Raw genomic sequence first — 27060 nt, forward strand, 5'->3', positions numbered from 1 at the left:
CCTTCCACCCTGCTGCTGCAGGCCCTGGGCTTTAATCCCATCTCTGCTGCCTCTGGTCGAGCCTTGTTCTCCAGGTGCAGGGCTGCACAGAAAGCACAACGAGGTTTGTTTTCTTGTTTCCCTCGCTGCCAATGTTTTTACAGAGCTGTTGAACTACACTTGCTGGCTTTTACCTTGACACTTTCATTTGGAGGCAATCTAATCTGTTCTGACTGCAGATCTGAAAGTGGAAGTCCCAGTGCACGGCAGAAACAAGGCATAAATTTCATCACTCGTGACCCATTATCAGGTTTTTTTTTTTAATCTGCCACTTCAGAAAGCGTGTGTTGTTCCACTCCAGGTGCTTTAACAGCTCATTTTCCTTTGGCTGACATGCTGTGTCACGGTTCATGTCTTTTCTGACATGAAGCTATCAGGTTCCTCCATTTACTCTTCCATTTTATCCTTGCTTACAAATGAGGTTTAGAGAAGCTAAAACCTCTCTGTGGCTGAGGTCTCTCATTTGAGCAGTGCTGCCCTTTGCATTTTATAATTGCTGCTGTACAGCTTCCCTTGAAGGGCTGAACATCCTGTAAAATACTCAGAAGAATTACTACTTTAGATAAATACTAGAAAGCCAAAGCTGTTTCAGATGCATCAATGGCCCTTTCGTGGGTTTATAAATGCCTGAAAAAGGAAAATATTTCAAAATTTCCCAGTGTTCCTGTTTTCCCCCAGTGCTCTTTGCCAGATTGGCTTCAAAGCTAGGCCAGAATTTGGCCAGCCTGTGGTTTTTTGGGTGCTCCTGGTGTTTCCAGCGTGTCCCCTGCCCTTCCCAGCCTCTGCTGCAGCCAGGGCAGGAGCCAGGTGCCCAAAGGCCAGGCTGGCAGCTCTGCTGGTGCCTTCTGCAGGCAGCACAAGAACTGGAGGTGTCACTGTGTGCATTAATATCCCCTCATCCCTGCGCGCAGTCATCTGGTGTTTTTCACCAAACTCCCAGAGATTTTATTTTAAAATGTGGCAGGAGCATGTTTTTCTCTCCCTGCGCCCATAAATAGAGCGGGGGGGCTGGAGCTGTGCCCCCTCTCTGACTGATGCACCGTGCCACGGGCTGCGGAGGAAATGCAGCACTTTGTCACCTCGGCGGTGGCAGCGTGAGTCACCGGGGGCCAGGCTCCCCTCCACGAGGGAGGTGTTGGGCAGCCCACCCACGGTGACAACTGGGACCACTGGGGAAGGCTGACGTCACTGCAGGCAGGGCCCTGCTCCAGGAAATGTTCCAGCATTGCATTTTTCTGAATGTGGCCCTGCCTGTGCCAGGCGCTGGGGGAAGATGAGAGAGAGTGGTGGCTGGGAATGGTCACCCAGCTGGGCGTGGATGGCAGGGCTGAGCTGGGCCCGGCAGGGCTGAGCTGGGTCCAGCACAGCTGAGCTGGGTCTATCAGGGCTGATTTGTGTCCATCACAGTTGATTTGTGTCCATCACAGCTGAATTGGGTCCAGCCCAGCTAATCTGGGTTTATCAGGACTGATCTGGGGCCATCACAGCTGATCTGGGTCCTGCAGAGCTGAGCTGGGTCCAGCCCAGCTGATCTGGGTTTATCAGAACTGATCTGGGTCCATCACAGATGATCTGGGTCCCATCAAAGCTGATCTGGGTCTATCAGAGCTGATCTGTGTCCATCACAGCTGATTTGTGTTCATGACAGCTGAATTGGGTCCAGCCCAGCTGATCTGGGTTTATCAGGACTGATCTGGGTCTATCAGAGCTGATTTGTGTCCATCACAGCAGATCTGGGTCCGCCAGAGCTGATCTGGGTCCTGCAGAGCTGATTTGGGTTTATCAGGACTGATCTGGGTCTATCAGGACTGATCTGGGTCCAGCCCAGCTGATTTGTGTCCAGCCCAACTAATCTGGGTTTATCAGGACTGATCTGGGTTTATCAGGACTGATCTGGGTGCAGCCCAGCTGATCTGGGTCTATCAGAGTTGATCTGGGTTTATCAGGACTGATCTGGGTGCAGCCCAGCTGATCTGGGTCTATCAGGACTGATCTGGGTCTATCAGAGTTGATCTGGGTCTATCAGGACTGATCTGGGTGCAGCCCAGCTGATCTGGGTTTATCAGGACTGATCTGGGTGCAGCCCAGCTGATCTGGGTCTATCAGAGTTGATCTGGGTCTATCAGGACTGATCTGGGTCCAGCCCAGCTGATCTGGGTCTATCAGAGCTGATCTGGGTCCAGCCCAGCTGATCTGGGTCTATCAGGACTGATCTGGGTCTATCAGGACTGATCTGGGTCCAGCCCAGCTGATCTGGGTCTATCAGAGCTGATCTGGGTCCAGCCCAGCTGATCTGGGTCTATCAGGACTGATCTGGGTCCAGCCCAGCTAATCTGGGTCTATCAGGACTGATCTGGGTCTATCAGAGCTGATCTGGGTCTATCAGGACTGATCTGGGTCCAGCCCAGCTGATCTGGGTCTATCAGAGCTGATCTGGGTCTATCAGGACTGATCTGGGTCTATCAGGACTGCTCTGGGTCTATCAGAGCTGATCTGGGTCCAGCCCAGCTGAGCCGTGCCCAGCAGGAGCTGCACTGGCATGCAGCTGAAGCCATGTTGTTATGAATTATGAATACAATGGCCACTGTCTCTTTCCTGTTTCCTTTCCCTCTCCAGCTCTGTGAACAATCTGTTGCTGGCAGTGTTTGATGGCCCTGGTTGCCTGCAGCTGCCTGTGCTCTCAGTGCTGCTGGGTTTTCCCTGGAATTAGACATCACTGAGATATACAAGTGCTGCCTCTGACAAAGGAACAGCAATGCAATGGAGTTTTTCAGTGTTCTATTAGAACTCTACCATATATTACTTATACAGTACCTACCTGGGGGTAATATATTTATTTTATTCCCTGGCAATTCGAAATTGCCTGGGGGAAAAAGAAAAAAAAAAGCTTTGTTAAAAGCACGAATGATAAAAAATTGTTATTTCATCCAAGAATCAACAAGGTAACCAATTTGACCCCATATTAGATATATCATTTTAGTTGCTAAGTGATTTACTATTTTTTAACATAGCATAACATTCAAAATGAAATATTTGACACGAAGTATTTTGATGAGAAAGAAATGTTAGTTAAGGACTAAAAAATTAAAACAACTTGTGGCAATTGATGGACAGCTGTGCAGGATTTGTCAGCCTGCAGTGGGGTTTTTTTTCCAAAAGCAGAAGTTTTTTAACAAACTTTTCCCCAGCTCAAGGTCAGCCCAGCCACACACATATACCATGCTGAGCGTTCAGTCAGACCTGCAGAGATTTATGGGCTTAAGAGAGGAAATTTATCCTCAGTGCCTGCACTCCCTAAAATGTAGTAAATAGTAACCCCTGAGGGAGAGCTGCTGGGTGAAGCTCCAGAGGTGGAGACGTGATTTCCATCCCACCTCCACCCCCAGCCAGAGCTGCTCTTTATTTCATTTGTCATCAAAACATCGCTGTGTTTGCTTGGGGTTTTTGTGACCACAGAATCCCAGAATAGTTCGGAGCTTTAATCCCACCCAGTGCCACCCTGCCATGGCAGGGACACCTCCCCCTGTCCCAGGTGCTCCAGCCCCAGTGCCCAGCCTGGCCTGGGCACTGCCAGGGATCCAGGGCAGCCCCAGCTGCTCTGGGCTCCTTGGCTCTCTCTCCAGGTAGGTTTGCTCTTTTTCTCTCTTTGCAGCTGAGCCCTGTCCCCACCACGATGCAAACGAACACGTTAGGTGACCTCATCTGTCAGGAGAGCTGCCCCAAATGAAAACAATCCGTTTTTGTGGCTGGGAATGCTCACCCAAGGTGGCAGGAGGGATGTCCAGCCCCTGGATGGGATGTTTTGAGAGAGCCATCGTTAAAACTGCAGCAAGTTGTGTTTCTCTCGCAGCTGGGAGCTGGGACATGGTGACACCTTTAAAAGGAATTATTTTTCAGTGCGTGGGCATCTTAATCCTTTCTTTACATTTCCTTTTAGAACCATGTTTATCATTTAAAGCCCACCTCTGTGTGCCTTAATCTGAGACTCTCGTTTGATTTTATTTTATATCTGTGATATAAATCTTTGATCCTTATTTTAGCTTTGTCTGGAATGCAACCACTAAGGAACATGCTAAAGATGTCTCTGATTTTCCGTCAGGATCAGGATTTTCACAGAATTCGGTGTAAGGTAATGCTTCTTCAGTCTAGTTCTCACATTTTAAGAATAAAAGTCAATGAAATGCCACTACAGATATATTTTTTTTGGTGCTGTACATTGCATTTTGATGAATCTTCACTCCTGAACCAGCCCTCCTTCAGCACTGCCAGCAAGCCTCTCTTGTTGCTTCTAGCGAGAATTGTCATGGTGATGCATTCTGTTGACCACATTTTTGAAACACAGATTGTTTCTAATTTTGCTTCTCCAATTGACTCTGGGTACTGCACCATCTCCGCTGCAGTCCTGGCTCTGTTCTCTGGAGGGATTTTGTCACGACACACGGTGACAATGCACCCAGAGATCTGCCCCGTCCCCTGCCGTGTGCCAGCCTGGGTGCCACGCAGTGGGCAGCACTGAGGGGCTGGCAGGGGGCTCAGCCTGGACAAAAGGGGCTCGGGGGGACCTTGTGGTGGCACAGCTCCTGCCAGGAGGGGACAGCCGGGGGGTCAGGCTGGGGACAGGGACAGGAGCAGAGGACATGGCCTCAAAGTGCACCAGAGTGCTTCAGGTGGGACAGCAGCCAGAATTCCTCTGTGGAAAGGCTGCTCAGGCCTTGGCACTGCCCAGGGAGGTTTGGAGAGCCCATCCCTGCAGGTGTCACCCGGAGGTGGCACTCAGGGCTCTGGGATGGGGACAAGGCGGGCACAGCTGGCACTGCCTGGGCTGGGAGGGCTGTGCCAGCCTCAGGGACCCGGGGATGGCAGAGTCCCTGTGAGCTGCCCTGCAGGAGGGTGACTCTGCAGCCCTCCAGAGGCACTCGAGATGCTGAGCTGCTCTCTGAGCGCAGCAGAAGGGCTCAGAGCAGCAGCGCAGGGCTCCTCGGCCTGCTGTGCCTCATGGCAGGGGCCAGGCCGTGCCCTGAGGAGCTCTCAGCCCTCAGAGAGGCTGGCAAGCCTTAAGTGAGCTGAGAGCTCCACGAAGAAATTAAATTTGGCAGTGAAAGTGCAGTACTTAGGTTCCTCTCAAGTAGTCTTGAGATATAAAAGCGTTTCTGTGGGAGTTCTTGGCTGAGCGTGAGGGCTGCGAGAGGAGTCCAGCAGCCTGTGGAGTGCTGCTGCTTGATTCGTGGCTGCGCCGTGGTGTCCACGGCCCCAAGAGCAAGGGTTGGCCTCAGTTTGGGTGTGGGGATTTCGTGTGCAGCCATGCAAGGGCAGAGGCTCTCCCGAGGGGCTGGGAAGGGAGCCTGGAGCTGCCCACACAGCCCTGGATGCTGAGGCAATGCTGAATCAGCAGCATTCTGGTGCTTCTGCCTTCCTCCTGCACAGCCTGGCTCAGCCCGGAGCTCTGGGGTGGAGCATCCCCCTCCTGCCCTGGGGCTGGCACCGAGGGGCACTGTGCCCTGGGGCTGGCACTGAGGGGCACTGTGCCCTGGGGCTGGCACTGAGGGGCACTGTGCCCTGGGGCTGGCACCGAGGGGCACTGTGCCCTGGGGGCTGGCACTGAGGGGCACTGTGCCCTGGGGGCTGGCACCGAGGGGCACTGTGCCCTGGGGCTGGCACCGAGGGGCACTGTGCCATGGAATCTGGCACCGAGGGGCACTGTGCCCTGGGGCTGGCACTGAGGGGCACTGTGCCCTGGGGCTGGCACCGAGGGGCACTGTGCCCTGGGGCTGGCACTGAGGGGCACTGTGCCCTGCTGGGCTGGGCTGGGCTGGAGGGACCTCAGAGACCAATTCACTGCACCCCTGCCAGGGGCAGGGACAGCACAGCAGCTCTTCAAGGAATGGGGAATCAGATCCTGCAGGAATGGGGAATCAGATCATCCAGGAATGGGGAAATCAGATCCTGCAGGAATGGGGAATCAGATCCTGCAGGAATGAGGAATCAGATCCTGCAGGAATGGGGAAATCAGAACCTGCAGGAATGGGGAATCAGATTATCCAGGAATGGGGAAATCAGATCCCGCAAGAACAGGGAATCAGATCCTGCAGGAATGGGGAACCAGATCATCCAGGAATGGGGAAATCAGATCATCCGGGAATGGATAAATCAGATCCCCCAGGAATGGGGAATCAGATCCTGCAGAATGGGGAATCAGATCCTGCAGGAATGGGGAATCAGATCCAGGCTCCAGGACGGAGCTGCTGCGGTTCCCTGGGAGCGGAGCAGGGATCAAGGTGAAACTTGGGCAGCTCCCCATGGGTCTGAACTGCTTCTCACAGCCACGTGGCTGTGCAGGGATGTGCTGTGTCCAGCCATGGGCAGGGAAACCCCTGGGACAGCATTTGTGGATGTGGCTGAGAAAAACAGCTTTATTTCTGCACAGGGAGTGTTATTTCTGCATAGGGAATGTTATTTCTGCTCTCCCTTATCTCCATAGGCAAAGCTGTCTGAGATTTTCAAATAATAAACCCAAGCATGTTTTGCATATTATATTCCCAAGAATATTACGTTTTCTTCTGTTGTTCAAGGAACAACAAATTGAATTTGAGGAATGCTGTTGGTTTTGGCACAGTTTCAGAGAGAACATTCCAAAGGAAAGGAAATCCTTCAAGGAGAAGTGGAAGAGGATGAAAGCTGCTGGGTCCTTCTCCCCATTTCCACCTCCAGAGTGTCCTTCTCAGGGATCTGCAGGGGACAAACCCCAGGGAGCTGGGAAGGCTGAGCTCCACCTGCACCCCAGGTAACGCCAGGCTGGGTGCAAACATAAATATTTTCTATAGAAACACGACATTCGATGGAAATCTAAGGACATGTGGGAGTAAAGTCTTCAAAGAAGATGTCTCAGTGGAAACTCAGCTCGTCCCAAGGCTGAGGAACAAACAAAGAACATGAGGAGCAAGGTCCCAGGATATGGAGGCAAATGTGTTTGTTTTCAACAAAAAACCTGATTTCTAAGAGGTGGCAATTCCTTATAGTTTATACAAATGTCCCCAATTGGTTTTTTTTTGTTTTTTTTTTTTTAAGCTATGAGGACATTTTGGCATCAGCTTGACAGAAATGTGAATTATTCCATCATTAATGCACAGCCTTGTTTGCCAGCCTAGTCTGGAGGAGCTCCGAGTCCCCTGAACTGCTGGAGTGGTGACACAAAGTTCTGTGATTTTATTGCAGAATGATAAATGGCAGGATTCACCTCGATGGGAATCTGTGGATCCTGTGGCTGCATCCCTGTTTTCTCCATCCCAGGGACTGCTGTGCCTTTATGTCCCTGTTCTAGAGGTGCAATAAAATTTCCCAAAGCTCCAGAGGTGCCAGCAGCGTTGATGCTCTTCTGGATAACTACTACCATTATAATTTCAAGGTACTGCTTGAAAACCTGGTTTGGGAACAATTATTCTGATTAAAATAATTCTGAAGGACATTTTTTATATCTGGCACTGGTCAAGTTGTGGATGTGACAGCTTTTTTGCAAGAATGACTTTTAAATAGAAAATACTGAAATATCTGAGCAGTCGAATTATGGTTGTAGTTTTCCACATCTGGTTTTTGCTCTGATCTCACATTCTGTCCTTAGTAAAGGGCTTAACATATTTTATTTTCTTTTTAAATCTAAGTTTTTTGATGAAGAGAGCATCTTAAATGCATACCAGCAGTGGGGTGTGAGGCCTCTGCTGCTGAACGTGACCACCCACACGCCCAAATCCCCAGCCTGGCTTCAGATCCATCCTTCATGCAGTGCCAGAGTACATTTGGATTTATGTGAGACCCTGGAAAAAATGGGTTTATAGTGAGCACAAACAGAAACTGGCCTGGAATTGATCCTTCATCCAGAGCAGTCAAATGTAGTCCCCCTCTATGCCTGTTTTCACACCTTCCTCAGCTCAGAACAGAGGGAACCAATCTAAGCAAGCCCAGATTGCCTCAGAACAAATGGCTTTTCTTGTCTCGGAGTCCTCCAAACCCCATTTCTGAAGCTGCTTTTTAATTTAGTTTGAAGCTATTTTCCAAAAAGAAGAGATGTTTTAGGAAACTCCTGCAGGTATTGACAAAGGGAGATTTTCACATAGTTGGATTTTACGTCTGCATTGGATTTTATTGGATGGCCGCAGTTTTTCCTAGAAAACATCCCTACCTTCTGCCTGCTCCTTGTTCCCTGTTTGGAGTTGTCACCTGTTGGGGAAGGAGTGGATGAAGAAATGTCAGTATTTAATTGTTAGAAGAGACAAATCTGAGGTTTGTTGGGAGGTATTCAGCACTTGCTGGGATATTTTTCATTTGCTGGGTGTTTCTATTGCTCTGTAAAGAAACTCCTGTTGGAGAGGTAACTCTGCAGAAGTGTGAGGAACTAATTCACACAGTGATAAAATAGTTATGGAAATGAGATGGGGAGGGCTCATTTATCTGAAAGATTGCTCAGGAATAGCATCAATCACCAGCAGTGGATAATGAAACCCTACTGGAAAGGAACGCTGTGGCCCCTCATACCTGAGCACAGAGAGGGGATTTACCAGCTTCCTGGGGGGATTTTATACCTGCCATAAATAGATGGCACCAATATTATTTTGCAGTTAGCTTTGTCTTTGTGCAGCATGGGCAAATGGTTGGGTTTGCTGGCAAAGCTCAGTGCTCTGGAAAGGTCAGGACGACAACAAAAAAAAAACCCAGAAATGTTGCACTTAATTAAAAATAACATAAAGAGAAGTACTATTTTAAGATTGAACATAATATGTGTAATATGCAGGAAGTAAATTAGGAACTGTGAGACACAAATAGAATGCCAGAAGGGTTTGGGTGGGAAGGGACCTTAAGGAGCCTCACGCCGCTGTGCACCTCCACAGCTGGCTGAGCAGCGATTGCAGGGGCAGGGCTGGGTCAGCTTCAGCCCATCCATCTCTGCTGCAAGCCACAGCAAACTGCTGCACTGCCTGCCTGCCAAGGACAGCAGCTGCAGTGGGGCCAGCACGGCTTTCCTTTGGCGTGGGGGAGGCTCCGGTCTGGGGCTGTGCTGCCTCCATCCCTCTGGGCACAGGAACGGGTCCCCCGGAGGGAAGGGCAGCCAGAGCTGGGGGCACAGCAGGATCCTGCTGGGCTGCAGAGCCGGGCACCACAAAACTCTGTGGAGCTCCCCTCCTCCTCCAACATGCTAAAAGCACTCGTGGGGAGAGTTAGATGGATATTGGGAATGAGGAATTGTTCCCTGTAGGGTGGGCAGCCCTGGCACAGGTGCCCAGAGCAGCTGGGGCTGCCCCTGGATGCCTGGCAGTGCCCAAGGCCAGGCTGGACACTGGGGCTGGAGCAGCCTGGGGCAGTGGGAGGTGTCCCAGGGTGGGATTTAGGGCCCCTTCCCACCCAAACCATGCTGGGATTCTGAGAAGTCTTTGTCCACCGGGGAAATAACCACCAAGGGATGGGCAGTGAGACCCAGCAGCCTGTAAAGAATGGTGGGAGGTGCAGGCCAGCCCCAGCTGAGGCACACTTGTGCAGTCAGTCCTTACCCATCTGCCCAGAGCAGCTCTGCAGCACACCCTTGCTCCAGACTCGCACATGAGATTAGCTCAGATTGCCTCTGTCTTTAAGCAAAAAAACCCTTTAAATTCATATTGTTACAGCAAAATAATTGGTTTAATCAGCTAAAGCTTCCCAGCTGTCGAGAGAAGGAGATGTGTGAGCTTTCATTTCCCGCCGTGCTCTCAGGACAGCCTGGGCACTGAGGAGAGGCTCCTCAGACATTGCCCTGTGGTTTTGATGGCCAGCTCTGTGCTCAGGCACCCAGGAGCAGATCCAGAGCTGGGAGCTGTGCTGGCTCTGATCCCCTCTGCCGACGGCGCCGGCTGCAAAACAAGGCAGATGATCTAAATTGGAGGTAATAGGTAGGAATGTGGGATGCAAGAAGATTGCAGATGCACCCTGAACCTGCAAGATTAATGAGTTTGTGCATCTGCAAAATGCTGCCTGGCAGAGCTGCTAGAGCCCCAGGCAGTGACAAGCACAGGCACTCGACCTTTGGCACCCCCTCTGAGGTGGTGGCATGGCCAACACGAGGGTTAAAAAGGTTTATTTGTAGGATGGGGGTATCTTGGCCTGAGATCTGAGAGACTTTTCCTGTGCCAGCCTTTTCCTTTCTGCACTCTGCACAGAATCCTTGCTGGAGCTGTTAAATCATAGGCAGCCATACCTCCTTCCTCAGCCCCTTCTTTTAAAGGCAGGTAAAGTTTAAATATCAAACTTTCATCTTGCAAAATGCAGACTTTTTGGTTTTTTTGTTTGTTTTTTAGGGCAGGGGAATCCCAGAATCCAGAGTGTGGCTGGCCACCGAGCAAACCAAGGCAGTGTCCTGCCTCAATCCCAAATCCCCCACGTGCCCCTGCCCAGCCCTGGCTCCGGTGCCTCCTCTGTGCCTGGGAGGCTCTCCCTGTGCTGTGGGAGGTGGGGATGTCCCTGTCACGTTTCTGCAGGCAGCCCTTATTGCCACCTGGCTGCCTGAGCTCCGTTATTTATGGGCAGCTAAAGGCGGCAGCGCCGGCACGCCGCCCGCCATGGTGTGCACACACAGACGAGCTAAGAACAGCCATAAAAGCTTCTGAGGCCTCTTAATTTCTCCCCTTTGAATCATCTGTCATAAAGCCTCGCCGGAGATGGGATGTGCTCACTCAGAGGTAGAGCTAATGTGCTCTTTGATGCTGTTGTTTGCGAAATCTCTGACTTATTAGCAATAAATCCCGGGGCTGTGCTTGGCCTGGAGGAAAGGAGATTTTTGCCAGCCTCTACATTGCAGGTGGCACTTGATAAATGCAGCCCTCAGCTTTGGGAAATGCAGGAACGCTCTAGAAGGGGTTGGGTGCTGAGCTTGAGGAGAGGAATCCCCAAAAACTCGGATTTTGGGAGACAGAGTCTATCAAAACAAAGTGAGGAACGCGCTGCTGGCGTGCAGCTCCTGCCAAGTGTAAGCTGAAACCAAACTGGCAGAAACACCAGGGACAATATTTTTTTCCCAAAAAAGCTCCACTCTTTGGGTGTAAAAACCTAGAAAACGTGTTTTTCTTGCTGTTTCTGCTGATGGGACCTGCCAGGCTGCTCCTAAATGTGTGACACTCGTGCAGATGTGGGCCAGGTGTGACCCCGAGCTCACCTGGGGCTGTGCAGGGCAAGCAGGGCCACAGGATTTCCCCCCACACAAACCCCCTTGGCCTTTGCTGCTCCTGAGCTTTCCCCAGCAGGATTTAACTGTGCAGCATCCCTGGAACCACAGGGACTGGATGCTAAATGTGGGGGAGTCTTTAGGGGAGGGATGGAAGGGCAAGGAAATGAAGGATTGTCCTCCCTTTGTGCCACCAGGCAGATCCTGGCAGCTCTCAGCATCCCCTCGGAGCAGGGCAGGTGGGAGGGGGTCCTGCCCCAGCAGGGGATGTTTCTCCTTGTGCAAAATCCGGGACAATTGCCATTAGAACATCGTGCCTGACATTAAAGGGACACTCATGCTGCACTAACTGTGTTCCTGGAGGTCTCATCTGGGAATAAAAAGTTTCAATTGGCTGATAAATAGTGATTCATCCTCAAAAAAAACCCCAAACAAATCATACTTTCCTTAATTCAACTCCTGGAACTTTTGGTTAATATCTGACTCCACGGTCTGATCCATCTGCAATTCATCCTGTCTTGTCTAGCTACTTTTAATAACTGCAACACCCTCAGCTGTTGTTCTGTTTAGGTAATAGAGAACAATTCAGCCTGAAGAAAATTAATTTTCTTGTTTCACGTGGTTTTGGGTTTCTTTTTTTTCTTTTTTTTGTTACTTGTAGTTTTTAAAATGAATTCTAGAAAATAGCAATGAAACTATGGGAGAGAAGTCTGAAGTAAACATTGATTTTTACAGTGCAATAATTTATGGTACCAACTTAATAAGTGGTGTGACACGAGCAGCTCACCCCCCATTTATCATGCATTGATAGTTTGATTCCAGAACTTTTAACACCACTGCTCGCCGTGACATAATAAAGGACCTGCCAACATTCCCATTAGAACCATGAGATTTTAGGAGTTCTGTTTCGGCTATAAATATCAGTATTTGGAATCTATGAATTATTTTGCAGAGTAACAACCTCGGAATGACGTGTTCCAGCAACGACGAAGAAATAAGACTTTGACATTTCTGAACTTCAGGAGGACATCTCCCTCTTTCCAGAAGAACAGGCCCAGGGATGCTTTGCATTATGTCCACCAACAGAAGTTTACCAGCTTGGAGACAGCTCCTGAGATTAAATAAATCACTTGAGTTCCCCGGATGGCAAGGAGGGGACAGCAATGTCCATGAAGAGGTTCTGGTGAGGGCTGGCAGGGCTGCAGGAGCTGGCAGGGGCTGTGCCAGGGCAGGGCACACGGAGCAGCTGGTTCCAGCTCTGCCCAGCTCCAGGAACCCCCAGACCATCCTGGCCAGCAGGGCACACAGGATGCCAGTCTGCTGCAGGGGTGCAGCACAGCTCTTTCTGCTTGTCCCATCCCACTCTGGGGCTGCAGGGATGCTGAGGGGCAGGAGGGATGCTGAGGGGCTGCAGGGATGCTGAGGGGCAGGAGGGATGCTGAGGGGCTGCAGGGATGCTGAGGGGCTGCAGGGATGCTGAGGGGGCAGGAGGGATGCTGAGGGGCTGCAGGGATGCTGAGGGGGCAGGAGGGATGCTGAGGGGCTGCAGGGATGCTGAGGGGCAGGAGGGATGCTGAGGGGCTGCAGGGATGCTGAGGGGGCAGGAGGGATGCTGAGGGGGCTGCAGGGATGCTGGGGGGGCTGCAGGGATGCTGAGGGGCTGCAGAGCCCCCCCAGGTGCCCGTGCTGAGCCTGGCAGCCTGGCTGGCACCCACAGCCCTGCTGCCAGGCTCGGGGCCAGGGAAGCACTCCTGCTGTGCCCAGGGAAGCCTCCCCAGTGAGGTGGTGTCAGTTCCAGCCAGGAGCTGGGAATGTGGGGGGCTCCCCCTCTGCAGGGGACACAGAGTCCTGGCAGGTCAGTGCTCAGTCCCAGGGCATCACGGAGTTGCCAAGGCTGGAAAAGCCTCTGAGACCAAGCCCTGATCAATGCTGATCATTGATCAATGGCAGCTGTGGCCTCCCTGGTGCCTGGGGGTTGTGGGGGGAAGTGTGAGGAGGTGGGGGGAAGTTCTCACCAAATGCTTTCCCATTAGAACAGTTTGTTTCCATGGAAATTCCTGTGGCAGAAGATGCACTCGTGCCCCAGGTGCCTCCCAAGGTGAGGCTGTGCTGCTTCCTTGGCTCCTCACAGTGTGGCTGTGCCACAAACACTGCCAGCAGAGAGGGGCCATTCCTGGAAACCCACACTGGTTCACAGGGAGCTCTGGACCTAAAAGGATTTTCAGCTCCTCAGCCTGGAATCCATGGCCTCCCTTCCTTCTGGAAAATGCAGAAACTCCTCTCATGACTGAGGGCTCAAACAGCTCCACCTTCCAGGTTTGTTGGTTCAGGAACTCCTAAAAAGAGATACATGGTAAAGAGAACTTGTGGGTAATGGGATAACAATGAAAAATAAGTGAAAAATAAGTGAAAAATAAGTGAATTGGTCAGCTAAAGCCTATTTATACCCCCAGTGTCTAAAGAACTGTAATAAAAAGGTGTGTTATTATGTTTGTTTTAGCTTGGGTTGTAGGGATTTGATGTACATTCTGTAAGTCATTAAATAATTTTGTTGGGGCATTGGATCTCCACGTTGGTACTTTATTACCACAGATCACTTGGAAACAGGAAAGAGACCTATGGAATTGGAAAACAATTTACAGTTTGTTGTTTTTTCAGTAACAAGCTCATTTTAAACCCCATTTTTAGCAAGAAATAATGACTTGCTTTATTTAGAGACTATTTAAAATGCTCTCGAGGTATCTACTGAATATCTTGACATCACAGATAAATCAGGAGCAGGCTCAAAATTAGCCCTGCACTGTTCTATATTACAATATGTTCTATATTACAGTTACATACCCAGCCTTGTACAGTGCACCTCAGAGAGGGGAGGAGAGACAGGGTCTGTTCTCAGAGGTGTTTCTGGCATCTGAGTGTCCTCGCCCCTGGGAAGCTGCCAGGGTTTGTCCTGACCCAGAGCTGGGGTTTGTGTGGGGAGGGTCTGAGCAGCCCCAGGTGCTGTTTTCTGGGCTGGTGTCCTCAGTGCTTTTGTTTTACATCCAAAAGGGGCCAGCAGAGAGGTGGATGCTCATCTGAAGGGTAAGGAAATTAAACTGACCTAATTCCTGTCCTAAACAATCAGGAGAAAACCTGCACTGTTCCAATGGAAAACTGGGCACCAGGGTCTGGCTGTGGGAGCTGCTCCAGGGGCTGCTCCTGTGACCTGGGGCAAGATTTGCTTTGTGATGCCACAACCACTGAGCTGCTCCCTTAGTTAATTAAAATATGCATCATTAACAGTTAGCTTTGTGCCTTCCCAAACTTGGCAGGTCCTTACTGGGATGGGTGGGACGAACAGGAGCTTCCCATCAAAGCCAGCCTCTGCTTCAGCCATCTCTGGTCTCTTTTCCTGCCCGTGATCCCTCATCTCCTCCAGGCTCTGCTGAGATTCCCCGGCCCAAAGGACCCCCCAGCCTTTGGGGGGACAGGACCTTTCCAGGGTGGGTTTTTTGCCCTCCCCATTAACAGAGGGATGAGCATGCACCAGGCTGTCCCGGGGCAGTGCTTTTCAGAGTTTGCTTTGCAGCTGGAACACAGCAGCTCCAGCCTGGGAGCAGCTCTGCAGGGCTCGTTGCTCCGGGCAGGGATGCTCCAGGGTGAGAACAGCTCTGCAGGGCTCGCTGCTCCGGGCAGGGATGCTCCAGGGTGAGAACAGCTCTGCAGGGCTCGCTGCTCCGGACAGGGATGCTCCAGGGTGAGAACAGCTCTGCAGGGCTCGCTGCCCCGGGCAGGGATGCTCCAGGTTCGGAGCAGCTCTGCAGGGCTCGCTGCTCCGGGCAGGGATGCTCCAGGGTGAGAACAGCTCTGCAGGGCTCGCTGCCCCGGGCAGGGATGCTCCAGGTTCGGAGCAGCTCTGCAGGGCTCGCTGCCCCGGGCAGGGATGCTCCAGGCTGGGAGCAGCTCTGCAGGGCTCGCTGCCCCGGGCAGGGATGCTCCAGGGTGAGAACAGCTCTGCAGGGCTCGCTGCCCCGGGCAGGGATGCTCCAGGTTCGGAGCAGCCCTGCAGGGCTCGCTGCCCCGGGCAGGGATGCTCCAGGGTGAGAACAGCTCTGCAGGGCTCGCTGCCCCGGGCAGGGATGCTCCAGGTTCGGAGCAGCTCTGCAGGGCTCGTTGCTCCGGGCAGGGATGCTCCAGGGTGAGAACAGCTCTGCAGGGCTCGCTGCCCCGGGCAGGGATGCTCCAGGTTCGGAGCAGCCCTGCAGGGCTCGCTGCTCCGGGCAGGGATGCTCCAGGGTGAGAACAGCTCTGCAGGGCTCGCTGCCCCGGGCAGGGATGCTCCAGGTTCGGAGCAGCCCTGCAGGGCTCGCTGCCCCGGGCAGGGATGCTCCAGGGTGAGAACAGCTCTGCAGGGCTCGCTGCTCCGGGCAGGGATGCTCCAGGGTGAGAACAGCTCTGCAGGGCTCGCTGCCCCGGGCAGGGATGCTCCAGGTTCGGAGCAGCTCTGCAGGGCTCGCTGCTCCGGGCAGGGATGCTCCAGGGTGAGAACAGCTCTGCAGAGCTCGCTGCCCCGGGCAGGGATGCTCCAGGGTGAGAACAGCTCTGCAGAGCTCGCTGCCCCGGACAGGGATGCTCCAGGTTCGGAGCAGCTCTGCAGGGCTCGCTGCCCCGGGCAGGGATGCTCCAGGGTGAGAACAGCTCTGCAGGGCTCGCTGCTCCGGGCAGGGATGCTCCAGGGTGAGAACAGCTCTGCAGGGCTCGCTGCCCCGGGCGGGGATGCTCCAGGTTCGGAGCAGCTCTGCAGGGCTCGCTGCCCCGGGCAGGGATGCTCCGGGCCGGGAGCAGCTCTGCAGGGCTCGCTGCTCCGGGCAGGGATGCTCCAGGGTGAGAACAGCTCTGCAGGGCTCGCTGCCCCGGGCGGGGATGCTCCAGGGTGAGAACAGCTCTGCAGGGCTCGCTGCTCCGGGCAGGGATGCTCCAGGTTCGGAGCAGCTCTGCAGGGCTCGCTGCCCCGGGCAGGGATGCTCCAGGGTGAGAACAGCTCTGCAGAGCTCGCTGCCCCGGGCAGGGATGCTCCAGGTTCGGAGCAGCTCTGCAGGGCTCGCTGCTCCGGGCAGGGATGCTCCAGGGTGAGAACAGCTCTGCAGGGCTCGCTGCCCCGGGCGGGGATGCTCCAGGGTGAGAACAGCTCTGCAGGGCTCGCTGCTCCGGGCAGGGATGCTCCAGGTTCGGAGCAGCTCTGCAGGGCTCGCTGCCCCGGGCAGGGATGCTCCAGGTTCGGAGCAGCTCTGCAGGGCTCGCTGCTCCGGGCAGGGATGCTCCAGGTTCGGAGCAGTCCTGCAGGGCTCCCTGCAGCCCAGGCCGGGCAGGGACACACCAGCCCCGCCTGCCGGCACTAACCCAGCTCCAGGAATATTTCCTCCCCTTTGCCCTTGGACCTTGTTGTTCAGGAGAACATATAATAACAATAAAGGAGCATTTGGAGTGATTTCGTTAGAAATCCATCAGACTGTCAGACAGTCTGGTGGCATCAATAATTCCCTATTAAGCCCTCTACACCCATTATGGTTTGTGCTTTTCCTCTTTTTTTTTTTTTTTCTCCAAGTTAGTTTCCAGGCAACCAGTAAGAAGTGAATTGCATTAAGCTATTAATTCAGCCTTGCACGCCAGCTCCAGCTTCTGCAGCCCAGCTCTTCCTCTCCTGTGCCAGGTTTCCTCCTAGAACCCCTTTACTGGTTTGATTTCCAGCAGTGCCCAGCCCAGAGAGCTGGTGGGGAAGTGGCAGGCTCTGGGTTGGGGTTTGGCCTTGTTTGGGTTTCAGTCTGGCTGGTGGGGGTGCTTTTGGGCAGAGTTCTGGGGAAGGTTGGTGTGGGTCACCAGGAAATGCACAGTGATCCCCTGGCGTGTTCTTCATCCCCACGGCAGAGATGGCCTCAGCAAGGCCTGCACTACAAAGATTTTGGGGATTTGAGGGTGGTGGGGTTGGTGATTTGAGGGTGGGCAGCCCTGGCACAGGTGCCCAGAGCAGCTGGGGCTGCCCTGGATCCCTGGCAGTGCCCAGGGCCAGGCTGGAGCAGCCTGGGACAGTGGAAGGTGTCCCTGCCATGGCAGGGTGGGGTGGGATGAGCAGAAGCAGAGTCCCATTACTGTAATTTGTAATTTGCAATTTGAACACAGGCAGATGCTGTGTCAGAGATCCTTTCAGGGGAACACATGGATTGGAGAACGTGACTTATTAATGAATCCTTGGATGGGCAGTGCCTGTGCATCAATAATGGAGCAGAGGAGAAGCAGCAGTAATGAGATGGAACCACCCCGAGCATGGCATGGAAATCTTTGCAGGAGCTAAAAAGGAGTAATTTGGGTGCTGTGCTGCAGAGTTAATGACTGGAGTGCCGGAGGAAGGAGCTGCACTGGCAGCTTGGGAATGCACTTCCCTGCTCGCTGCCTGAAGCAGCCCAGGGAGGCTGAGCCTGCCACTCTTCCTTGCAGGCTCACTCAGAGGAAGCTGGCCAAGGGGGATACAGGTCTGGGCTGGGCTCGCAGTTGTGGCTGATAATCACAGTTCTGAGGGGTGAATCCAGCCTGGCCTGAGCTGTGCTGTGTCTCAGCACTCAGAGAGGTCACTCACCCTTCCCCAGGCTGTGTTAGAACTCACAATTTATTGTATATACACCTCTATACATTATTTTGTTCTATTATAGGGAAAGGTTCTTCCCAGAGGGTGCTGGCACTGCCCAGACCCCCAGGAATGGGCACGGCCCCAGAGCTCCAGGAGCTGCCAGGGATGCCCACGGTGGGATTTGGGGTGTGTGGGCATCCTGGGGGGTCCCTTCCATCCCAAGACATCCCATGATATTCACTAAGTCACATTCAGAGATCTCTTCCATGCAGGCACCTGGGTGAGCTTTGAACTGCAGTCAGTGAGTTGTGGAAGTCACTGGAGAAGCTCTGCTGGGCATTTTTGGTGAGGCTACAATTAGAAAAAAATCTGTCTTAAGTAAAAGAATTTGTCTTTGTCCACTGCCAAAAAACCAACAAAAATTATAATCAAACCAACAAATATTATTATATATAACAATGTATATAATCTTATTATATAAAATTATAATTTATATTAAATTATAATTATATGTAATAAAATTTTATTATTATAAATTTTTATCAGTATTAAAAAAACTAAAGTGAAGCACCAAAATAAAGCCATTTCAGATCAAGCTGCCATGGCTTTTGTAGAATGGTTGACTTGGGATAGAATTTTAAAAACTGATTTTAAAAAGTATTAAAAAATAAACTACAGTTTTGAACTCTTTCCAATTTCTGCCATTAGCGATCTATGACATAAGTCTGAATCACAGAGGTGACAAATCCAGGCCCCAAAAGGAAACCATATCTTCATCAAACTTCATTGGAGAACCAAAATTAATGAAGGTCTGCTGATTATCAGCGGAGCTGATCATAAATGCTCGTCTCTGCAGCAGCCATAGAGCCTGGCTAGTTAATGAGGGTTTCCTGCCACACTGGTTGCTCACGTTTCTTGGGACAGCGATAACCACCAGTGACACCAACGATAACCGCCAGTGACACCAGTGACACCAGTTACAGCCACCAGTTACACCAGTTACCAGTTACCAGTTATAACCACCAGTTACACCAGTTACAACCACCAGTTACACCAGTTACAGCCACCAGTTACACCAGTTACAGCCACCAGTTACACCAGTTACACCAGTTACAGCCACCAGTTACACCAGTTACAGCCACCAGTTACACCAGTTACAGCCACCAGTGACACCAGTTATAACCACCAGTTACACCAGTTACAGCCACCAGTTACACCAGGTACAGCCACCAGTTACACCAGTTACAGCCACCAGTGACACCAGTTACCAGTTACCAGTTATAACCACCAGTTACACCAGTTACAACCACCAGTTACACCAGTTATAACCAACAGTTAAACCAGTTATAACCAACAGTTCTGCCAATTACAGCCACCAGTTACACCAGTTATAGCCACCAGTTACACCAGGTACAGCCACCAGTTTTACCAGTTACAGCCACCAGTTTTACCAGTTACAATCACAGTTTTACCAGTTACAGCCACCAGTTTTATCAATGAAAACCACCAGTTTTACCAGTTACAGCCACCAGTTTTACCAGTTACAACCACCAGTTTTACCAATGAAAACCACCAGTTTTACCAGTTACAACCACCAGTTTTACCAGTGATGAGCTCCCTGACATTTGGCACCGGGACAGGACGTGTTCCATCCTCAGGGGCTGTGGTTCTGTCAGCAGATCCACAAACCCCCGTGGTCAAGATGCTGAATCTAATCACCTTCTCCATTTCTGGGCCATATTTTATTAAACGTTTTCATCACTTTGAGCTGTGCATTCATAGCTCCCCAGATTTATATCTGTAATTAGGGGATCGTTATTTACCAGCTGGTAAAAAGACACCTTTCAGCAACATAATTCAAATGTCAGGAGTTACTGCCAGCTCCAGATTAATAGTACAGTTCTTTCTTTGGCTACAGGTTAGGAGCGTGGCTGCTGTCAGAAACCCTTGGAAACGTTTCAGAAATGCTGGGAAACAACTATTTGTGTTTTTTCCAGCAGAAGAAAATCAGTTGTATGCGAAAGAAAGTGATCCTTCTCCCAGATCTAAGTTCGGTAATGAGTTGTTTTTATTTAACAAAGTCTCTAACAGATGGTGTTGCTAAATTTTGAATATTAGGGCTGGTTTTGCAAGAGGCCTCCACACAGGGGAGGTTTCACATGGCAGCTCCAGCTCGGGGCTGATCCTGTGGTCACTCCTGGGGCTGGAGCCACCCCTGGGTGACCCCCCCATGTCTGCACCCAAAGCACTGCCCCTGGAGGGGACCTGGGTGAGAGTGCTCAAAAAAAAATTTATTTATTGTGTGTGCTCTGCAGGGGGAATCGCAGAATGGGCTGGGTTGGGATGGTCTCTAAAGGCTGCCATGGCAGGGACACCTCCCACTGTCCCAGGTGCTCCAGCCCCAGTGCCAGCCTGGCCTGGGCACTGCCAGGGATCCAGGGCAGCCCCAGCTGCTCTGGGAAATCCCTTCAGGGCCCCTCCACCCCACCGTGGGTGATCTTTGAGGATCTCGGCAATTTCTTGGTTATCTGGGATTATTTTGCAGTTGGTTTCTGGAAAGTCTGTGCTCAACACCACCTGTGTGGTCAATTCTCTCATCCACCCAAAATCCCATTGAACTGGGGGGCTGTGCTTGCCATAAATCCACATTTCCTGGGCAATGAGAAGCAGACAGTGGTGCTGCCAACCAGGTCTCACCAAGAACCTTCTTGTTCCCTAGGCTGAAATCCTGGAACAGCCAAAGTCTCACCGAGTCCAGCAGCACCGGTGTCACTTCACAGATGTCCCCTCTTTGGTCACCTCTTTGGTCACCTGCCTGTGCTCCAGCAGGAAGCTTTGGCTGCTGATGGTGAGGCACTTCCCACACTTCTCCAAACCCAATTCATTCCCTTTTCTCTGGTTGCTGCCACTGCTCAAGCTCTTTGTTGAGCTTCTATAAATGCTCTGCCCCTTTTGAAACGGGGGTCAGACATTTGCTTGGTCTCATTCCTGCAAACCCTCCCCAGTATCACAGGCATCCCTGGCTGTTCATCCCAGGCACTCAGAACTCGCCTGGACAAAACCTTCATCATGGAAATTATTTTCTCCATAAGCAACACGAGATGCTGAGGTTTTTCCAACGTGGGAATGCAGCTGATGGAAATGAAGGCTGACTGTGCACATGTAATTCAAGGGAGTAGCTTTGGGGAAACATCAGCCAGGGGAAGGAGGAAAAGAAATTTGAATTCAATTGGATTTTAGTAACTTCAGCTTAGGTTTGAATCATATTTACGTGCTTCTCTCTCTCTCCTCTGTTTGCAAGTTTTATTGCCATGGCTCTGGTGTCTTGGAGCGATGTGAATTAGTGGGTTTGTTATTGCTGAGAGGGAGGGAAGTGCAGCAGCAAGGAATGAGATCGTTCCCTGGAGTCCTGCACAGGAAAAGTGTGCAAAACCTGGAGCTGAACCCAGCTCCCAGGAGACACCGAGTGGCCCAGAACGGATGCTGTGCCGGGCCACGAGCTGCCAACAGGAAGCTCAAGTCGGATTTAAAACTCAATTAGCATGAGGGATGTGATGGAAATGGGGACATTTAGGGCAAAATCCTCCCTGCCTCGCACGGGGACCCAGGAGCTTTGCAGCTTTGCTGCTCCTGCTTCCAGCAGTGCCCAAATGTGAGAGTTTTGTGCAGTTTCAGAGCGAGGATGAAAGTGAGAAATCATTTAAGAGCCCGAGCTCCAGCGGGAGCACCAGCAGGAGCTGGATTGATGGAAGTGCCCCAAATTGAGGGTGGTTTCAGGGCGATTGTTTTTATTGTTGGTTGCAAGCTTTTGGTGAAAGCTTCTCTAAGGGAGTATTTTGGGACGAGGCAAAGACTTCTCACAGGGTGAACCAAAGATGAAATTACAGGTCTTTAGCAAGAGCTGCGCCTGTAAATGAAAAATACGATGTGGCACAGTAAAAATAAGACCATTGTCCTGAAGTCTTGGGCTATGTCCTTTCAAGTGTACTTTGGGGATTAATCAGCAAATGATTGTGTCACAGCAATTTGGCTCAAGTGGGTTTTTGCTTATATGGCAGCCTTGGATTACACACCCACTGCCAATTAAATAATTTCAAATAATGCAGCTGTAACACTTGCCTGCTGTGGCTCCTGCCTGGCCAGGGTTTGCTTCCTCATGGTCCTGTTCCTCCAGCTCAGCCACGTGCTCGGGAGGCTCTCCTCTGCAGGAGAGGGTGCAGAGTGCTGCTGTCTCTGTCAGCACGTGGAATCCAGCCCGTTTCCACCTTCTCCAGGCTGCAGCCCACACTCCACTGGGGCTGGGCTCTGGAGCTCTCCCAGCACAGCACAAGGAGCAGGAAAAGGCAGTGGCTGAAGGAGACCCAGCGTGCAGCCTTGGCCACAGGGGAGCTGGGATGGGGCTGCCTCCCTCAGGGATGTACTCATTGTCTTTTTTCCTTCTGAATTTTCACACCGTGTCCACAGAATCACAGAATGATCGCAGCTGAAAAAGAACATCAAGTCCAACCTTAAGTGTTCCTTAGTTTTGAACGAATCCACAATTTCACTGGTGTAGAAATGGGAAATTAACTCCAAAGCACTCCAATTGAAAGAATTCCAGCCTAGTTCTGGTGGGGATTAAGCAGCATTTCAAGTAATTCATGGCTGAAATGCCTTCATCACTTTTGCCTCATGAAACCAGAAAAGGACATAAAGTAACAGTAAAAATTCCCGTTTTGGGAGGGAAGACTCTCCTTCCTGGCAGCGAGGATAAGGAAGTTTGCTGTGTTTCAGGAGGATTGTCAGTGGTTACTTTGATTTCAAACGTTAACTCAGCTCATCCCAATCCTGCCCACTCCCCAGCGTGGCTCTGATGGAAGCTGCTGATTTATGGGACTGAATCTGGATTCCTGTTTGGGATTCAGGCCTTGGGTGGAAGCACTAAAAGCTCCTGCACGCTGCTGTGCTCCCAAAGGCAGGGCAGGGCAGGCTGTGCCCTCTGGAAGTGCTGGGCTGCCTCGTGTGACCCCTGCTGCTGGAGGCTCCGGGTGAAAATGGAAAAGTCACGGCGCAAACACCCGAGGCACAGCAGGGCTTTTTCCTCCCTGAGTGCTCTGGGGCTTTGCCTGTCTTTTACTTGTTCCTCTCCTCTCCAAAATGCCTTTTTTTTTTCTCTTTTTTTCCCCCTGAAAGAGCATGAAAAGGAAAATTGCTAATGAGTCAAACCACCAGAAGAATTAGGGGATGTCTTGAGGACGTGGATTTTCCTCCATGGCTGTGGCAGAGCTGGAGCCCACACAGTGCCCAGCCCTGCACTCATCAGCCACCCCTAATTAAATTAACTGTCTGCAATTAACACACAGCCCAGCACCACTCTTTTGATTCATCTTCTGGTTCTCCAAACTGAATTGCTTTTAATAAAAACCTTATAAAAAGCAATTTTATTCTTGTCTGCTCACGCCAACCCTGAGCCACCATTGGTGTGTCTTAAATATTCAGTTTGGTTTAGGCAGAGTTGGACCCTGAGCTAATGGAGCAGCCAGAGAGGGAATGTGAGACACCTTCTAAACTCAGAGAGGATGCAGAGCACCTCCAAGGTGGGTAATTAAAGAGCCAGGAGAGAAACTCTCCAAGTTTAATACAAAAATAAATGATGGGTTTAGCACTGCTGCGTGAACGCTGCATTTCCCAGTAGTAAAAGGCTGCTTGTATCTGGGTCAAGAGGAAAAAAAAAGCTGCTAAAATTAAGAAACACTTCTAAGTTTTGGGTTATTAGAAGAGAGAGAGGTTCATGAGAAATTCTGGATTGTCAGTGGTGCAAATGAGGATTTCCTGATGGGCAGGTGAGTTTGTTTGACTTTTTCCTTAAATATTTGCAAGAAAATTAAAAGCAGTGCTTTGGCTCTGTGAATATTGACACCAGCTTTTCCTCTTTCATTAGCAGGACCAATATTTGCTGAACTGAACCTGTGGCCCCAGGGCCATGGCCAGGATCTGCACTGCCCTGAGGGGTCAGGGGAGAGCAGGAGCCAGCACTGGAACTAAATGGGGAAATTGTTTCATTATGGGCCTTTTCAGGTAAAGCACACCAAAGCTGGCGTGAGAGATGTGCTTTTCACCCGGGGATCTTCTGATTGTGGCTTTCTGGCTGACATGGGGCTTGCTTCTCCTTCTGCCTTTGCTTTGGAGCTCTCAAGGGCTCTGTTGCTGTCCAAGCCTGGTGCTGTTCCTCAGCTTTACATTTGGAATTTGATATCCATGGAAATCTGTGAAAACCCTTGGAGTTTCTGCAAGCCCTTATTTCCATGACAGGTGATGAACTGTCCCCGTGGCAAAGCTCACATCCCCTCCTGAGGTGCTGCCTGTGCCTCTGGGGCACACGGCTCCCCTGCAGCTCCAGAGCCCCGGGGAAGCCCTGCTCCTGCTCTGGGCCTCGGTTTGCTTGGCCTGGGAGCTCTACATTCCCCCTAGCAGCTGCCCATGAGGCACAGGCCCGGCTTTTCCAAGAGATCCCGCGTTTCCCGCCTGCTGGAAAGCAGGGAGAACAATGCAGAGTGATTTCCAAAAGCCCCTGCATGGGCCAGCTCCTGGTCTGGAATGGTTCTCTGTGATTTATAGTCAGAGATTCCATCATATTTGGTGCCATCCCTCACAAATCTCAGCTCCAATTTTTTCCCTTCTCAGAGCTGTCTTGTGAATAACAAACCCCACATTGTTCTTGTGTGTGTTCTTCTGAATTTATTTCATGTCATCTTCCAGGAAAGGAAGAAAAAAGTGCAGCTCCTCTCCCTGAGCCCCTTTGGGACAGCAGCCACAGATGAAGAGCAAGCAATCAACGTGTCAGGATAAAATTAGATTGCCATGGAGTGCAAGGTTTGATCCAATGTCTGTATCAGATCTGGGCTCAGCTCTGCACATCACCATCAAACACTCCCTGCGGAGGGGCTCGGCCCAGAGCAGCTCCTTTCACACCGGGGGGGAGCAGGGAAGGAGCCAGGGCTGTCCCTGTGCCTGGGCCTGGATGTTTAATGGTGCTGAGGGGGCTCTCCCTGCCTGCTGGGGAGCCCTGCCTGCACAAATCCCCCCGATCCCTTCCCATGCCCTGCTGTTCCCTGGGTGGCCTTTTGGGGTGAGGGAAATGGGTTTCTGGTGCTGGCTGGGATGGGAGATGGGGCTGCAGCATCCCCAGCACCATCCCTGGCAGCCAGTCCAGGCAGAGCCAGCCCAAAGCCAAGCCAGGGCTGTGTCCACCTGGGTGCTGGGCCAGGAGCTGCCTCTGCAGCCCAGCCCTGCCTGTGACACAGCCCAGCCCTCAGGGACAGCCCCAGGAGGGCCAGGGGCTGCCTTACAGCTTGCACAGCAAACATTCCTATTTTGACATCATTTTTTTCAACAAAATTCCCTAATAGTATCCAGAAATTATAATATTTGTTTCCATTTAACTAGAAAAAAATAAGGAACATATTTCAAATATTCATTGCAATGGGTTTGGTTTGGGTCAGACAAAGTGCTTTGGTTCTCTTGAAGGACTCGGGAGAAGCCAAGCTGGACAATGTGAGCTCTGTGCAGGCACAGCCCCCTGCCCTGCTGGATTTCATAAAAGCCTTTTCCTAACTCAAAAATTGCCTCCCAAAGGGACTCGTGAGCGTGGCTGAGGTTGGGATGGGATTTTGGGGAGGGCACTGAGGCAGTTCCCCTCCGTAACCCTCAGGCACTGCAATTGGTACCGTGGTGAATCCTGAGCCATGGGAACACCCCGCTGAGGGCAGGCCTGCATTTGGGCTAATTGAGGATAAAATCCATTTTCTCTGGGTGTGCAAACAGTGCTACACACACACAGAGCTGTCTGTAACCCTTGTGCCCCCCTAACCTCCCTGTGAGGGGTTTAACCAGGTTCTGCTCACACCCAGCACCAGGGTCCGTGTGGGAGGCTGCCAGGGTCTGTCCTGAGCTCCTCCATCCTCCAGACCGCCTCCCCCTGCTCTGCCAAAGGGCTTCAAACTCATGCTCCAGTCTTTGAAACTAATGAGTTTTCATCGACCTGGCTGGAACTGGATCAGCTTTGAGGCTGGCAGCCCTCCCTGCCAGTGCCTCACTGAAATGGCTCACCTGCTCCAGGTAGTCAGGCACAATTCCTGCCCTGCAGCTCCTCTGCTCACCCGCTCCACAATTCCTGCCCTGGAGCTCCTCTGCTCCACAATTCCTGCCCTGGAGCTCCTCTGCTCACCCGCTCCACAATTCCTGTCCTGGAGCTCCTCTGCTCCCCTTCTCCAGGCACAATTCCTGTCCTGGAGCTCCTCTGCTCCACAATTCCTGCCCTGGAGCTCCTCTGCTCCACAATTCCTGCCCTGGAGCTCCTCTGCTCACCCGCTCCACAATTCCTGTCCTGGAGCTCCTCTGCTCCCCTTCTCCAGGCACAATTCCTGCCCTGGAGCTCCTCTGCTCCACAATTCCTGCCCTGCAGCTCCTCTGCTCCACAATTCCTGTCCTGGAGCTCCTCTGCTCCACAATTCCTGTCCTGGAGCTCCTCTGCTCCCCTTCTCCAGGCACAATTCCTGTCCTGGAGCTCCTCTGCTCCACAATTCCTGCTCTGGAGCTCCTCTGCTCCACAATTCCTGTCCTGGAGCTCCTCTGCTCCACAATTCCTGCCCTGCAGCTCCTCTGCTCCCCTTCTCCAGGCACAATTCCTGCCCTGCAGCTCCCCTGGAGCTCATTAAGGCTCCACCAGTGCCTGCTGCTCCCAGCAGAGAGGGTAAATACTGACAGGTTTGACTTGTTCTGTGGTAACTGCAGGTTATGTTGAGTTCCCTTCTCCACTGCTGCAGCTCAAGCCACCGGTGCAGAAAGCTCTCACCAGCCCAGGCTTTCCTGAGAGAGGAAGTTCAACACCTGCATTTCCCCAAGCCCTAAACAGGGCCTGAAAAACCTGATTTCATTCATTACAGCAGCGAGGCATCTCCAACCAAACAATGTGATTAGTGTGATTAGAGCAGCTCACAGGTGATGGAGATGTTCCCAGTCCCTGTATTTTTTTGTTTGTTTGGTTGGTTTTTTTGTTTTTTTTTTTTTTTTTTTCTTGTGGAAAACGCAGTGAATCTTGAAGAGGAAGAGTCAAAAATTGCTGGGTAGACCCTGAGCTCAACCCTGTGGTGGCAGACCACATTCCCACCCATGGAAGTACCTTGGAGAGGCTTTTCTACATCCAGCACAGTGTGGCTGGATGGAACAAGACCCACCAGAGACCCAGCAGATGGGTTGGGCT

General features: G+C 51.7%; 3 long non-coding RNA genes across 6 annotated transcripts in view; 2 read left to right on the forward strand and 1 right to left on the reverse strand.

Moving 5' to 3' along the window:
* Nucleotides 1-14721, forward strand: part of LOC135308243 (uncharacterized) — a 30734-nt gene extending 16013 nt beyond the window's left edge. The window contains exons 5-7 of the long non-coding RNA XR_010368780.1: nt 12171-12401; nt 13252-13316; nt 13416-14721. This is a non-coding gene — a long non-coding RNA (uncharacterized LOC135308243). The remainder of the gene's footprint in view (nt 1-12170; nt 12402-13251; nt 13317-13415) is intronic.
* On the reverse strand, nt 9698-18870 carry LOC135308242 (uncharacterized). The gene is made up of 5 exons (XR_010368779.1): nt 18730-18870; nt 18096-18170; nt 13234-13554; nt 12180-12329; nt 9698-9911 (listed from the first exon to the last, which is right to left on the reverse strand). It is a non-coding gene; the product is annotated as an uncharacterized LOC135308242 (long non-coding RNA).
* Nucleotides 18871-19328: 458 nt separating this feature from the next.
* Nucleotides 19329-26050, forward strand: LOC135308241 (uncharacterized). 4 transcript variants are annotated; one of them, XR_010368777.1, is made up of 4 exons: nt 19329-19873; nt 20539-20667; nt 22284-23876; nt 24558-26050. It is a non-coding gene; the product is annotated as an uncharacterized LOC135308241 (long non-coding RNA). The 4 variants fall into 4 exon arrangements; XR_010368778.1 differs by having other exon boundaries at nt 23740-23876; XR_010368776.1 differs by having other exon boundaries at nt 19329-19648; nt 19738-19873; nt 20539-23876.
* Nucleotides 26051-27060: the final 1010 nt, after the last annotated feature.

The sequence above is a fragment of the Passer domesticus genome, chromosome 9, assembly GCF_036417665.1.
Source record: "Passer domesticus isolate bPasDom1 chromosome 9, bPasDom1.hap1, whole genome shotgun sequence".
In the NCBI taxonomy this organism is placed as follows: Eukaryota; Metazoa; Chordata; class Aves; order Passeriformes; family Passeridae; genus Passer; species Passer domesticus.